Source organism: Plectropomus leopardus, chromosome 8 (genome assembly GCF_026936395.1).
Source record: "Plectropomus leopardus strain MGB_pleo_1.0 chromosome 8, ASM2693639v1, whole genome shotgun sequence".
Classification (NCBI taxonomy): domain Eukaryota; kingdom Metazoa; phylum Chordata; class Actinopteri; order Perciformes; family Serranidae; genus Plectropomus; species Plectropomus leopardus.
The window spans coordinates 383,627-399,351 of record NC_142183.1 but is presented as its reverse complement, the minus strand read 5'-3'; the positions used below and the strand labels follow the sequence as shown (position 1 = coordinate 399,351).

The window sequence follows — 15,725 nt, the reverse complement described above, 5'->3', positions numbered from 1 at the left end:
ACACCAAGGCTATAGTATGGCAAAAATGTCAAAAAATGACATGTCCCAAAAACAGCTGGAAACACCTTAAAACTGCAGTAAATAGCGTGCAAAGACACGCCATACCATTGAATGTTGCAAAAACAGAAAAAAACACCATATTTTAGAATGTCGAAAAAATGACCCAAAAAAACAACAAGGCTATAGTATGGCAAAAATGTCAAAAAATGACATGTCCCAAAAACAGTTGAAAACACCTTAAAACTGCAGTAAATAGCGTGCAAAGACACGCCATAGCATTGAATGTTGCAAAAACAGAAAAAAACACCATATTTTAGAATGTCGAAAAAATGACCCAAAAAACACCAAGGCTATAGTATGGCAAAAATGTCAAAAAATGACATGTCCCAAAAACACCTTAAATGACCCTGAAACTGCATTAAATAGCGTGCAAAGACACTCCATAGCATTGAATGTTGCAAAAACGGAAAAAAACACCATATTTTGGAATGTCGAAAAAAATGACCCAAAAACACCAAGGCTATAGTATGGCAAAATGTCAAAAAATGACATGTCCCAAAAAACAGTTGAAAACACCTTAAAATTGCATCAAATAGCGTGCAAAGACACACCATAGCATAGAATATTACAAAAACAGCCAAAAACGCCATATTTTGGAATGTCGAAAAAATGACAAAAAAAAGCAAGGCTATAGTATGGCAAAAATGTCAAAAAATGACATGTCCCAAAAACAAATGAAAACACCTTAAAATTGCATTAAATAGCGTGCAAAGACACACCATAGCATAGAATGTTACAAAAACAGCCAAAAACGCCATATTTTGGAATGTCGAAAAAATGACAAAAAAAAAGCAAGGCTATAGTATGGCAAAAATGTCAAAAAATGACATGTCCCAAAAACAAATGAAAACACCTTAAAACTGCATTAAATAGAGTGCAAAGACACGCCATAGCATTGAATGTTGCAAAAACGGGAAAAAAAAAACATGTTTTGGAATGTCGAAAAAATGACAAAAAAAAAGCAAGGCTATAGTATGGCAAAAATGTCAAAAAATGACATGTCCCAAAAACAGTTGAAAACACCTTAAAACTGCAGTAAATAGCGTGCAAAGACACGCCATAGCATTGAATGTTACAAAAACAGCCAAAAACGCCATATTTTAGAATGTCAAAAAAATGACCCAAAAAACACCAAGGCTATAGTTTGGCAAAAATGTCAAAAAATGACATGTCCCTAAAACAGTTGAAAACACCTTAAAACTGCAGTAAATAGCGTGCAAAGACACGCCATAGCATTGAATGTTGCAAAAACAGAAAAAAACACCATATTTTAGAATGTCGAAAAAATGACCCAAAAAACACCAAGGCTATAGTATGGCAAAAATGTCAAAAAATGACATGTCCCAAAAACAAATGAAAACACCTTAAAACTGCAGTAAATAGCGTGCAAAGACACGCCATAGCATTGAATGTTGCAAAAACGGAAAAAAACACCATATTTTGGAATGTCGAAAAAAATGACCCAAACAGCAAGGCTATAGTATGGCAAAAATGTCAAAAAAAGACATGTCCCAAAAACACCTTAAATGACCCTGAAACTGCATTAAATAGCATGCAAAGACACGCCATACCATTGAATGTTGCAAAAACAGAAAAAAACACCATATTTTAGAATGTCGAAAAAATGACCCAAAAAAACAACAAGGCTATAGTATGGCAAAAATGTCAAAAAATGACATGTCCCAAAAACAGCTGGAAACACCTTAAAACTGCAGTAAATAGCGTGCAAAGACACGCCATAGCATTGAATGTTGCAAAAACGGAAAAAAACACCATATTTTGGAATGTCGAAAAAAATGACCCAAAAAACACCAAGGCTATAGTATGGCAAAAATGTCAAAAAATGACATGTCCCAAAAACACCTTAAATGACCCTGAAACTGCATTAAATAGCGTGCAAAGACACTCCATAGCATTGAATGTTGCAAAAACGGAAAAAAACACCATATTTTGGAATGTCGAAAAAAATGACCCAAACAGCAAGGCTATAGTATGGCAAAAATGTCAAAAAATGACATGTCCCAAAAACACCTTAAATGACCCTGAAACTGCATTAAATAGCATGCAAAGACACGCCATACCATTGAATGTTGCAAAAACAGAAAAAAACACCATATTTTAGAATGTCGAAAAAATGACCCAAAAAACACCAAGGCTATAGTATGGCAAAAATGTCAAAAAATGACATGTCCCAAAAACAGTTGAAAACACCTTAAAATTGCATCAAATAGCGTGCAAAGACACACCATAGCATAGAATATTACAAAAACAGCCAAAAACGCCATATTTTGGAATGTCGAAAAAATGACAAAAAAAAGCAAGGCTATAGTATGGCAAAAATGTCAAAAAATGACATGTCCCAAAAACAGTTGAAAACACCTTAAAATTGCATTAAATAGCGTGCAAAGACACACCATAGCATAGAATGTTACAAAAACAGCCAAAAACGCCATATTTTGGAATGTCGAAAAAATGACAAAAAAAGCAAGGCAATAGTATTGCAAAAATGTCAAAAAAAGACATGCCCCAAAAACAGTTGAAAACACCTTAAAATTGCATTAAATAGCGTGCAAAGACACGCCATAGCATTGAATGTTGCAAAAACAGAAAAAAACACCATATTTTAGAATGTCGAAAAAATGACCCAAAAAACACCAAGGCTATAGTATGGCAAAAATGTCAAAAAATGACATGTCCCAAAAACAGCTGGAAACACCTTAAAACTGCAGTAAATAGCGTGCAAAGACACGCCATACCATTGAATGTTGCAAAAACAGAAAAAAACACCATATTTTAGAATGTCGAAAAATGACCCAAAAACAACAAGGCTATAGTATGGCAAAAATGTCAAAAAATGACATGTCCCAAAAACAAATGAAAACACCTTAAAACTGCAGTAAATAGCGTGCAAAGACACGCCATAGCATTGAATGTTGCAAAAACGGAAAAAAACACCATATTTTGGAATGTCGAAAAAAATGACCCAAACAGCAAGGCTATAGTATGGCAAAAATGTCAAAAAATGACATGTCCCAAAAACAGTTGAAAACACCTTAAAACTGCAGTAAATAGCGTGCAAAGACACGCCATAGCATTGAATGTTGCAAAAACAGAAAAAAACACCATATTTTAGAATGTCGAAAAAATGACCCAAAAAAACAAGGCTATAGTATGGCAAAATGTCAAAAATGACATGTCCCAAAAACAAATGAAAACACCTTAAAACTGCAGTAAATAGCGTGCAAAGACACGCCATAGCATTGAATGTTGCAAAAACGGAAAAAAACACCATATTTTGGAATGTCGAAAAAATGACAAAAAAAAAGCAAGGCTATAGTATGGCAAAAATGTCAAAAAATGACATGTCCCAAAAACAGTTGAAAACACCTTAAAACTGCAGTAAATAGCGTGCAAAGACACGCCATAGCATTGAATGTTGCAAAACAGAAAAAACACCATATTTTAGAATGTCGAAAAATGACCCAAAAAAAGCAAGGCTATAGTATGGCAAAATGTCAAAAATGACATGTCCCAAAAACAAATGAAAACACCTTAAAACTGCATTAAATAGCATGCAAAGACACGCCATACCATTGAATGTTGCAAAAACAGAAAAAAACACCATATTTTAGAATGTCGAAAAAATGACCCAAAAAAACAACAAGGCTATAGTATGGCAAAAATGTCAAAAAATGACATGTCCCAAAAACAAATGAAAACACCTTAAAACTGCAGTAAATAGCGTGCAAAGACACGCCATAGCATTGAATGTTGCAAAACGGAAAAAACACCATATTTTGGAATGTCGAATAAATGACCCAAACAGCAAGGCTATAGTATGGCAAAAATGTCAAAAATGACATGTCCCAAAAAACAGTTGAAATCACCCTGAAACTGCATTAAACAGCATGCAAAGACACGCCATACCATTGAATGTTGCAAAAACAGAAAAAAACACCATATTTTAGAATGTCGAAAAAATGACCCAAAAAACAACAAGGCTATAGTATGGCAAAAATGTCAAAAAATGACATGTCCCAAAAACAGTTGAAAACACCTTAAAATTGCATTAAATAGCGTGCAAAGACACGCCATAGCATTGAATGTTGCAAAAACAGAAAAAAACACCATATTTTAGAATGTCGAAAAAATGACCCAAAAAACACCAAGGCTATAGTATGGCAAAATGTCAAAAATGACATGTCCCAAAAACACCTTAAATGACCCTGAAACTGCATTAAATAGCGTGCAAAGACACTCCATAGCATTGAATGTTGCAAAAACGGAAAAAAAACACCATATTTTAGAATGTCGAAAAAATGACCCAAAAAAACAACAAGGCTATAGTATGGCAAAAATGTCAAAAAATGACATGTCCCAAAAACAGCTGGAAACACCTTAAAACTGCAGTAAATAGCGTGCAAAGAAACGCCATACCATTGAATGTTGCAAAAACGGGAAAGAAACACCATGTTTTGGAATGTCGAAAAAATGACCCAAAAAACACCAAGGCTATAGTATGGCAAAAATGTCAAAAAATGACATGTCCCAAAAACAGTTGAAAACACCTTAAAATTGCATCAAATAGCGTGCAAAGACACACCATAGCATAGAATATTACAAAACAGAAAAAACGCCATATTTTGGAATGTCGAAAAAATGACAAAAAAAAGCAAGGCTATAGTATGGCAAAAATGTCAAAAAATGACATGTCCCAAAAACAAATGAAAACACCTTAAAACTGTATTAAATAGCGTGCAAAGACACGCCATAGCATTGAATGTTGCAAAACAGGAAAAACACCATGTTTTGGAATGTCGAAAAATGACAAAAAACAACAAGGCTATAGTATGGCAAAAATGTCAAAAAATGACATGTCCCAAAAACAGTTGAAAACACCTTAAAACTGCAGTAAATAGCGTGCAAAGACACGCCATAGCATTGAATGTTGCAAAAACAGAAAAAAACACCATATTTTAGAATGTCGAAAAAATGACCCAAGAAACACCAAGGCTATAGTATGGCAAAAATGTCAAAACATGACATGTCCCAAAAACAGCTGGAAACACCTTAAAACTGCAGTAAATAGCGTGCAAAGACACGCCATACCATTGAATGTTGCAAAAACAGAAAAAAACACCATATTTTAGAATGTCGAAAAAATGACACAAAAAGCAAGGCTATAGTATGGCAAAAATGTCAAAAAATGACATGTCCCAAAAACAAATGAAAACACCTTAAAACTGCAGTAAATAGCGTGCAAAGACACGCCATAGCATTGAATGTTGCAAAAACGGAAAAAAACACCATATTTTGGAATGTCGAAAAAAATGACCCAAACAGCAAGGCTATAGTATGGCAAAAATGTCAAAAAAAGACATGTCCCAAAAACACCTTAAATGACCCTGAAACTGCATTAAATAGCATGCAAAGACACGCCATACCATTGAATGTTGCAAAAACAGAAAAAAACACCATATTTTAGAATGTCGAAAAAATGACCCAAAAAAACAACAAGGCTATAGTATGGCAAAAATGTCAAAAAATGACATGTCCCAAAAACAGCTGGAAACACCTTAAAACTGCAGTAAATAGCGTGCAAAGACACGCCATAGCATTGAATGTTGCAAAAACGGAAAAAAACACCATATTTTGGAATGTCGAAATAAATGACCCAAACAGCAAGGCTATAGTATGGCAAAAATGTCAAAAAATGACATGTCCCAAAAACACCTTAAATGACCCTGAAACTGCATTAAATAGCATGCAAAGACACGCCATACCATTGAATGTTGCAAAAATAGAAAAAAACACCATATTTTAGAATGTCGAAAAAATGACCCAAAAAACACCAAGGCTATAGTATGGCAAAAATATCAAAAAATGACATGTCCCAAAAAAAGTTGAAAACACCTTAAAATTGCAGTAAATAGCGTGCAAAGACACGCCATAGCATTGAATGTTGCAAAAACAGAAAAAAACACCATATTTTAGAATGTCGAAAAAATGACCCAAAAAACACCAAGGCTATAGTATGGCAAAAATGTCAAAAAATGACATGTCCCAAAAACACCTTAAATGACCCTGAAACTGCATTAAATAGCGTGCAAAGACACTCCATAGCATTGAATGTTGCAAAAACGGAAAAAAACACCATATTTTGGAATGTCGAAAAAAATGACCCAAACAGCAAGGCTATAGTATGGCAAAAATGTCAAAAAATGACATGTCCCAAAAACAGCTGGAAACACCTTAAAACTGCAGTAAATAGCGTGCAAAGACACGCCATACCATTGAATGTTGCAAAAACGGGAAAGAAACACCATGTTTTGGAATGTCGAAAAAATGACCCAAAAAACACCAAGGCTATAGTATGGCAAAAATGTCAAAAAATGACATGTCCCAAAAACAGTTGAAAACACCTTAAAATTGCATCAAATAGCGTGCAAAGACACACCATAGCATAGAATATTACAAAAACAGCAAAAAACGCCATATTTTGGAATGTCGAAAAAATGACAAAAAAAAACAACAAGGCTATAGTATGGCAAAAATGTCAAAAAATGACATGTCCCAAGAACAGCTGGAAACACCTTAAAACTGCAGTAAATAGCGTGCAAAGACACGCCATAGCATTGAATGTTGCAAAAACGGGAAAAAAAAAACATGTTTTGGAATGTCGAAAAAATGACCCAAACAGCAAGGCTATAGTATGGCAAAAATGTCAAAAAATGACATGTCCCAAAAACAGCTGGAAACACCTTAAAACTGCAGTAAATAGCGTGCAAAGACACGCCATAGCATTGAATGTTGCAAAAACGGAAAAAAACACCATATTTTGGAATGTCGAAAAAATGACAAAAAAAAGCAAGGCTATAGTATGGCAAAAATGTCAAAAAATGACGTCCCAAAAACAGTTGAAAACACCTTAAAACTGCAGTAAATAGCGTGCAAAGACACGCCATAGCATTGAATGTTGCAAAAACAGAAAAAAACACCATATTTTAGAATGTCGAAAAAATGACCCAAAAAACACCAAGGCTATAGTATGGCAAAAATGTCAAAAAATGACATGTCCCAAAAACAGCTGGAAACACCTTAAAACTGCAGTAAATAGCGTGCAAAGACACGCCATACCATTGAATGTTGCAAAACAGAAAAAACACCATATTTTAGAATGTCGAAAAAATGACCCAAAAAAACAACAAGGCTATAGTATGGCAAAAATGTCAAAAAATGACATGTCCCAAAAACAAATGAAAACACCTTAAAATTGCATTAAATAGCGTGCAAAGACACACCATAGCATAGAATGTTACAAAAACAGCCAAAAACGCCATATTTTGGAATGTCGAAAAAAATGACCCAAACAGCAAGGCTATAGTATGGCAAAAATGTCAAAAAATGACATGTCCCAAAAACACCTTAAATGACCCTGAAACTGCATTAAATAGCGTGCAAAGACACTCCATAGCATTGAATGTTGCAAAAACGGAAAAAAAACACCATATTTTAGAATGTCGAAAAAATGACCCAAAAAAACAACAAGGCTATAGTATGGCAAAAATGTCAAAAAATGACATGTCCCAAAAACAAATGAAAACACCTTAAAACTGCAGTAAATAGCGTGCAAAGACACGCCATACCATTGAATGTTGCAAAAACGGGAAAGAAACACCATGTTTTGGAATGTCGAAAAAATGACAAAAAAAGCAAGGCTATAGTATGGCAAAAATGTCAAAAAATGACATGTCCCAAAAACAAATGAAAACACCTTAAAACTGCAGTAAATAGCGTGCAAAGACACGCCATAGCATAGAATGTTACAAAAACAGCCAAAAACGCCATATTTTGGAATGTCGAAAAAATGACAAAAAAAAAGCAAGGCTATAGTATGGCAAAAATGTCAAAAAATGACATGTCCCAAAAACAGTTGAAAACACCTTAATGCTGCAGTAAATAGCGTGCAAAGACACGCCATAGCATTGAATGTTGTAAAAAAGAAGACAAAAACACCATATTTTAGAATGTTGAAAAAAATGACAAAAAAAGCAAGGCTATAGTATGGCAAAAATGTCAAAAAAAGACATGCCCCAAAAACAGTTGAAAACACCTTAAAATTGCATTAAATAGCGTGCAAAGACACACCATAGCATAGAATGTTACAAAAACAGCCAAAAACGCCATATTTTGGAATGTCGAAAAAATGACAAAAAAAAAGCAAGGCTATAGTATGGCAAAAATGTCAAAAAAAGACATGTCCCAAAAACACCTTAAATGACCCTGAAACTGCATTAAATAGCGTGCAAAGACACGCCATACCATTGAATGTTGCAAAAACAGAAAAAAACACCATATTTTAGAATGTCGAAAAAATGACCCAAAAAAACAAGGCTATAGTATGGCAAAAATGTCAAAAAAAGACATGGCCCAAAAAAAGTTGAAAACACCTTAAAATTGCATTAAATAGCGTGCAAAGACACACCATAGCATAGAATGTTGCAAAAACGGGAAAAAAACACCATGTTTTGGAATGTCGAAAAAATGACAAAAAAAAAGCAAGGCTATAGTCTGGCAAAAATGTCAAAAAAAGACATGGCCCAAAAACAGTTGAAAACACCTTAAAACTGCAGTAAATAGCGTGCAAAGACACGCCATAGCATTGAATGTTGCAAAAACGGGAAAGAAACACCATGTTTTGGAATGTCGAAAAAATGACCCAAAAAAAAAACAAGGCTATAGTATGGCAAAAATGTCAAAAAATGACATGTCCCAAAAACAAATGAAAACACCTTAAAACTGCAGTAAATAGCGTGCAAAGACACGCCATAGCATTGAATGTTGTAAAAAAGAAGACAAAAACACCATATTTTAGAATGTTGAAAAAAATGACAAAAAAACCAAGGCTATAGTATGGCAAAAATGTCAAAAAATGACATGTCCCAAAAACAGCTGGAAACACCTTAATGCTGCATTTAATAGCGTGCAAAGACACGCCATAGCATTGAATGTTGCAAAAACGAAAAAAAACACCACATTTTGGAATGTCGAAAAAAATGACCCAAACAGCAAGGCTATAGTATGGCAAAAATGTCAAAAAATGACATGTCCCAAAAACACCTTAAATGACCCTGAAACTGCATTAAATAGCGTGCAAAGACACGCCATAGCATAGAATGTTACAAAAACAGCCAAAAACGCCATATTTTGGAATGTCGAAAAAATGACAAAAAAAAGCAAGGCTATAGTATGGCAAAAATGTCAAAAAATGACATGTCCCAAAAACAGTTGAAAACACCTTAAAATTGCATCAAATAGCGTGCAAAGACACACCATAGCATAGAATGTTACAAAAACAGCCAAAAACGCCATATTTTGGAATGTCGAAAAAAATGACCCAAACAGCAAGGCTATAGTATGGCAAAAATGTCAAAAAAAGACATGTCCCAAAAACACCTTAAATGACCCTGAAACTGCATTAAATAGCGTGCAAAGACACGCCATACCATTGAATGTTGCAAAAACGGGAAAAAAACACCATGTTTTGGAATGTTGAAAAAATGGCAAAAAAAGCAAGGCTATAGTATGGCAAAAATGTCAAAAAATGACATGTCCCAAAAACACCTTAAATGACCCTGAAACTGCATTAAATAGCGTGCAAAGACACGCCATAGCATAGAATGTTACAAAAACAGCCAAAAACGCCATATTTTGGAATGTCGAAAAAATGACAAAAAAAAGCAAGGCTATAGTATGGCAAAAATGTCAAAAAATGACATGTCCCAAAAACAGTTGAAAACACCTTAAAATTGCATCAAATAGCGTGCAAAGACACACCATAGCATAGAATGTTACAAAAACAGCCAAAAACGCCATATTTTGGAATGTCGAAAAAAATGACCCAAACAGCAAGGCTATAGTATGTCAAAAATGTCAAAAAATGACATGTCCCAAAAACAAATGAAAACACCTTAAAACTGCAGTAAATAGCGTGCAAAGACACACCATAGCATTGAATGTTGCAAAAACGGAAAAAACACCATATTTTAGAATGTCGAAAAAATGACCCAAAAAAACAACAAGGCTATAGTATGGCAAAAATGTCAAAAAATGACATGTCCCAAAAACAAATGAAAACACCTTAAAACTGGAGTAAATAGCGTGCAAAGACACGCCATAGCATTGAATGTTGCAAAAACGGAAAAAAACACCATATTTTGGAATGTCGAAAAAAATGACCCAAACAGCAAGGCTATAGTATGGCAAAAATGTCAAAAAATGACATGTCCCAAAAACAAATGAAAACACCTTAAAACTGCAGTAAATAGCGTGCAAAGACACGCCATAGCATTGAATGTTGCAAAAACGGGAAAAAACACCATGTTTTGGAATGTCGAAAAAAATGACCCAAACAGCAAGGCTATAGTATGGCAAAAATGTCAAAAAATGACATGTCCCAAAAACACCTTAAATGACCCTGAAACTGCATTAAATAGCGTGCAAAGACACGCCATAGCATTGAATGTTGCAAAAACGGGAAAAAAACACCATGTTTTGGAATGTCGAAAAAATGACAAAAAAAGCAAGGCAATAGTATGGCAAAAATGTCAAAAAAAGACATGCCCCAAAAACAGTTGAAAACACCTTAAAATTGCATTAAATAGCGTGCAAAGACACACCATAGCATAGAATGTTACAAAAACAGCCAAAAACGCCATATTTTAGAATGTCGAAAAAATGACCCAAAAAAAACCAAGGCTATAGTATGGCAAAAATATCAAAAAATTACATGTCCCAAAAACAGCTGGAAACACCTTAATGCTGCATTTAATAGCGTGCAAAGACACGCCATACCATTGAATGTTGCAAAAACGGAAAAAAACACCATATTTTGGAATGTCGAAAAAAATGACCCAAACAGCAAGGCTATAGTATGGCAAAAATGTCAAAAAATGACATGTCCCAAAAACAAATGAAAACACCTTAAAACTGCAGTAAATAGCGTGCAAAGACACGCCATAGCATTGAATGTTGCAAAAACGGGAAAAAAACACCATGTTTTGGAATGTCGAAAAAATGACCATAACAGCAAGGCTATAGTATGGCAAAAATGTCAAAAAATGACATGTCCCAAAAACAGCTGGAAACACCCTAATGCTGCATTTAATAGCGTGCAAAGACACTCCATAGCATTGAATGTTGCAAAAACGGGAAAAAAACACCATGTTTTGGAATGTCGAAAAAATGACAAAAAAAAGCAAGGCTATAGTATGGCAAAAATGTCAAAAAATGACATGTCCCAAAAACACCTTAAATGACCCTGAAACTGCATTAATTAGCGTGCAAAGACACGCCATAGCATAAAATGTTGCAAAACCTGAAAAAAACACCATATTTTGCAATGTCGGGAAAATGACCCAAACAGCAAGGCTATAGTATGGCAAAGATGTCAAAAAGGGACATGTCCCAAAAACAGCTGAAGACACCTTAAAATTGCACTTAATAGCGTGCAAAGACACGCCATACCATTGAATGTTACAAAAACAGCCAAAAACGCCATATTTTGGAATGTCGAAAAAATGACAAAAAAAGCAAAGCTATAGTATGGCAAAAATGCCAAAAAATGACATGTCCCAAAAACAGCTGGAAACACCTTAATGCTGCATTTAATAGCGTGCAAAGACACGCCATAGCATTGAATGTTGTAAAAAAGAAGACAAAAACACCATATTTTAGAATGTTGAAAAAAATGACAAAAAAACCAAGGCTATAGTATGGCAAAAATGTCAAAAAATGACATGTCCCAAAAACACCTTAAATGACCCTGAAACTGCATTAAATAGCGTGCAAAGACACGCCATAGCATTGAATGTTGCAAAAACGGGAAAAAAACACCATGTTTTGGAATGTCGAAAAAATGACAAAAAAAGCAAGGCTATAGTATGGCAAAAATGTCAAAAAAAGACATGTCCCAAAAACAGTTAAAAACACCTTAAAACTGCAGTAAATAGCGTGCAAAGACACGCCATACCATTGAATGTTGCAAAAACAGAAAAAAACACCATATTTTAGAATGTCGAAAAAATGAGCCAAAAAAAAAACAAGGCTATAGTATGGCAAAAATGTCAAAAAATGACATGTCCCAAAAACAAATGAAAACACCTTAAAACTGCAGTAAATAGCGTGCAAAGACACGCCATAGCATTGAATGTTGTAAAAACGGAAAAAAACACCATATTTTGGAATGTCGAAAAAAATGACCCTAAAAGCAAGGCTATAGTATGGCAAAAATGTCAAAAAATGACATGTCCCAAAAACACCTTAAATGACCCTGAAACTGCATTAAATAGCGTGCAAAGACACGCCATAGCATTGAATGTTGCAAAAACGGGAAAAAAACACCATGTTTTGGAATGTCGAAAAAATGACAAAAAAAGCAAGGCTATAGTATGGCAAAAATGTCAAAAAAAGACATGTCCCAAAAACATTTGAAAACACCTTAAAATTGCATTAAATAGCGTGCAAAGACACGCCATAGCATTGAATGTTGCAAAAACGGAAAAAAACACCATATTTTGGAATGTCGAAAAAAAATGACCCAAACAGCAAGGCTATAGTATGGCAAAGATGTCAAAAAGGGACATGTCCCAAAAACAGCTGGAAACACCTTGAAACTGCAGTAAATAGCGTGCAAACTCACGCCATAGCATTGAATGTTGTAAAAAAAAAAGACAAAAAAAACATATTTTAGAATGTTGAAAAAAATGACAAAAAAACCAAGGCTATAGTATGGCAAAAATGTCAAAAAATGACATGTCCCAAAAACACCTTAAATGACCCTGAAACTGCATTAAATAGCTTGCCAAGTCGCGCCATAGCATTGAATGTTGCAAAAACGGCAAAAAATGCCATAATTTGGAATGTTGAAAAAATGACAAAAAAAGCAAGGCTATAGTATGGCAAAAAGATCAAAAAATGACATTTCCCAAAAACGGCTGAAAACACCTTAAAATTGCATTAAATAGCGTGCAAAGACACGCTATAGCAGAGAATGTTGTAAAAAGAAAAAGACAAATACACCATATTTTAGAATGTCGAAAAAAATGACAAAAAAACAAGGCTATAGTATGACAAAAATGTGAAAAAATGACATGTCCCAAAAACGGCTGAAAACACCTTAAAATTGCATTAAATAGCGTGCAAAGACACGCCATACCATTGAATGTTGTAAAAACGGAAAAAAACACCATATTTTGGAATGTCGAAAAAAATGACCCTAAAAGCAAGGCTATAGTATGGCAAAAATGTCAAAAAATGACATGTCCCAAAAACACCTTAAATGACCCTGAAACTGCATTAAATAGCGTGCAAAGACACGCCATAGCATTGAATGTTGCAAAAACGGGAAAAAAACACCATGTTTTGGAATGTCGAAAAAATGACAAAAAAAGCAAGGCTATAGTATGGCAAAAATGTCAAAAAAAGACATGTCCCAAAAACATTTGAAAACACCTTAAAATTGCATTAAATAGCGTGCAAAGACACGCCATAGCATTGAATGTTGCAAAAACGGAAAAAAACACCATATTTTGGAATGTCGAAAAAAAATGACCCAAACAGCAAGGCTATAGTATGGCAAAGATGTCAAAAAGGGACATGTCCCAAAAACAGCTGGAAACACCTTGAAACTGCAGTAAATAGCGTGCAAACTCACGCCATAGCATTGAATGTTGTAAAAAAAAAAGACAAAAAAAACATATTTTAGAATGTTGAAAAAAATGACAAAAAAACCAAGGCTATAGTATGGCAAAAATGTCAAAAAATGACATGTCCCAAAAACACCTTAAATGACCCTGAAACTGCATTAAATAGCTTGCCAAGTCGCGCCATAGCATTGAATGTTGCAAAAACGGCAAAAAATGCCATAATTTGGAATGTCGAAAAAAATGACAAAAAAACAAGGCTATAGTATGACAAAAATGTGAAAAAAAGACATGTCCCAAAAACATTTGAAAACACCTTAAAATTGCATTAAATAGCGTGCAAAGACACGCCATAGCATTGAATGTTGCAAAAACGAAAAAAAAACACCATGTTTTGGAATGTTGAAAAAATGACAAAAAAAAACAAGGCTATAGTATGGCAAAAATGGCAAAAAATGACATGTCCCAAAAACAGTTAAAAACACCTTAAAATTGCATTTAATAGTAACTAAAACTGAAAGTCCTCGAATAAACTATTATCTTGGAGAAAGTCACAGAGTTGATGAGGGGAGATTAGATATCAGTCTATAGTTAGCTAAAATCTCAGGATGGAGAGTGGGCTTCTTTAGAAGAGGTTTAATGACAGCTGCTTTAAAAGACTGAGGTACATCGCCCGTTAATAAAGACACATTGATTATATCTAATAAAGAATTGTCTAATAAGGGTAAAACTTCCTTAAGGAGCTTAGTTGGGATGGGGTCTAGCAGGCATGTTGATGGCTTAGATGCAGAAATCAAAGTAGAGAGTCTGCGAAGGTCAATGGGGGAGAAACGGTCCAAATAAATTCCAGGTCATGTTGCCTTATCCAAGCTACCTGTGTCTGAGGTCAGGTCAGTTAAGGGCAAGAGGTGATTGATTTTATCTCGAATAGTTCTAGATTTATGATTAAAGAAAGTCATAAAGTCGTCACTGCGGAGGGCCAAAGGAACACGAAGCTCTATGGATCTGTGACTCAGTCAGCCTGGCTACAGTGATAAAAAAAAACTGGGATTGTTTTTATTTTCCTCAGTTAATGATGAGTAGTATTTGGCTCTGGCATGCTATTACTCAGTAACAGCTGAAAACAGCTGAAAACTGTATAAAATAGCGTGCTGAGACATGCCATGGCATAAAATGTTGCAAAGACAGCCAAAAAGACCATAACATGGCATGTCCAAAATTGACCCAAAAAGCAATGCTGTAATATGACAAAAAATGTCAAAAAATAACATGTCCTAAAAAAGCTTAAAACTGCATAAAATAGCATGCCGAGACACACCATGGTATAAAATGTTGCAAAAGTGGCCGAAAAACACCATAATACAGGCCACCATAGCAGCAGAGGGGAGCAGCAGAACGTCAGGCGCATTACAAGTTAAACCGAACCGTTCATTCGGCCCAAAACTCTTTCACTTACAAACATCTGCAAATACCTCCTCTCATCCATCGATCTGATCAGCTGTGAAGGCGTCAACTGATCAGTTATCCACAGTAAGACTTTTTTTTATTCTATTTTAGAGGACAGGCTATAGTATGACTTTTTGGTGATATTTTGGACGTGCTTTAATATGACTTTTTTGTTTGTTTTTCTAAATAACTGCCTTGGTCTTTGTACATCATCCATACGTACTAAATCAGTATCTGTTTCATATTACTAAATACAAAAAGGTGCACGGGTTTCACTTAAAAAGGGCAAAACAAAATTAGACTCGGTTTCTACATCAGCCAAACGAAATAATCATTTCCTCTACTAAACTGATCAACTGCCCAGTTTCAACCATCAGTGGTAAACTACCAGCTGAGCACACAGGTATCGTTGCTTTGTTCATATTTTATCATCCTAAATATTTGCAGTTTTGGTGTAGTCCGTGCATCTCCAGCCCACTGCTCTTCATACTGATCAAGCGCTGAATCTCTGAACAT

At 34.8% G+C, this 15,725-nt stretch overlaps 1 protein-coding gene across 1 annotated transcript in view; it reads right to left on the bottom strand.

Annotated features, from left to right (window-relative positions):
• The window catches only part of mrnip (MRN complex interacting protein), a 43,857-nt gene that overhangs the window by 23,845 nt on the left and 4,287 nt on the right, over positions 1 to 15,725 (bottom strand). The window lies entirely within an intron of this gene.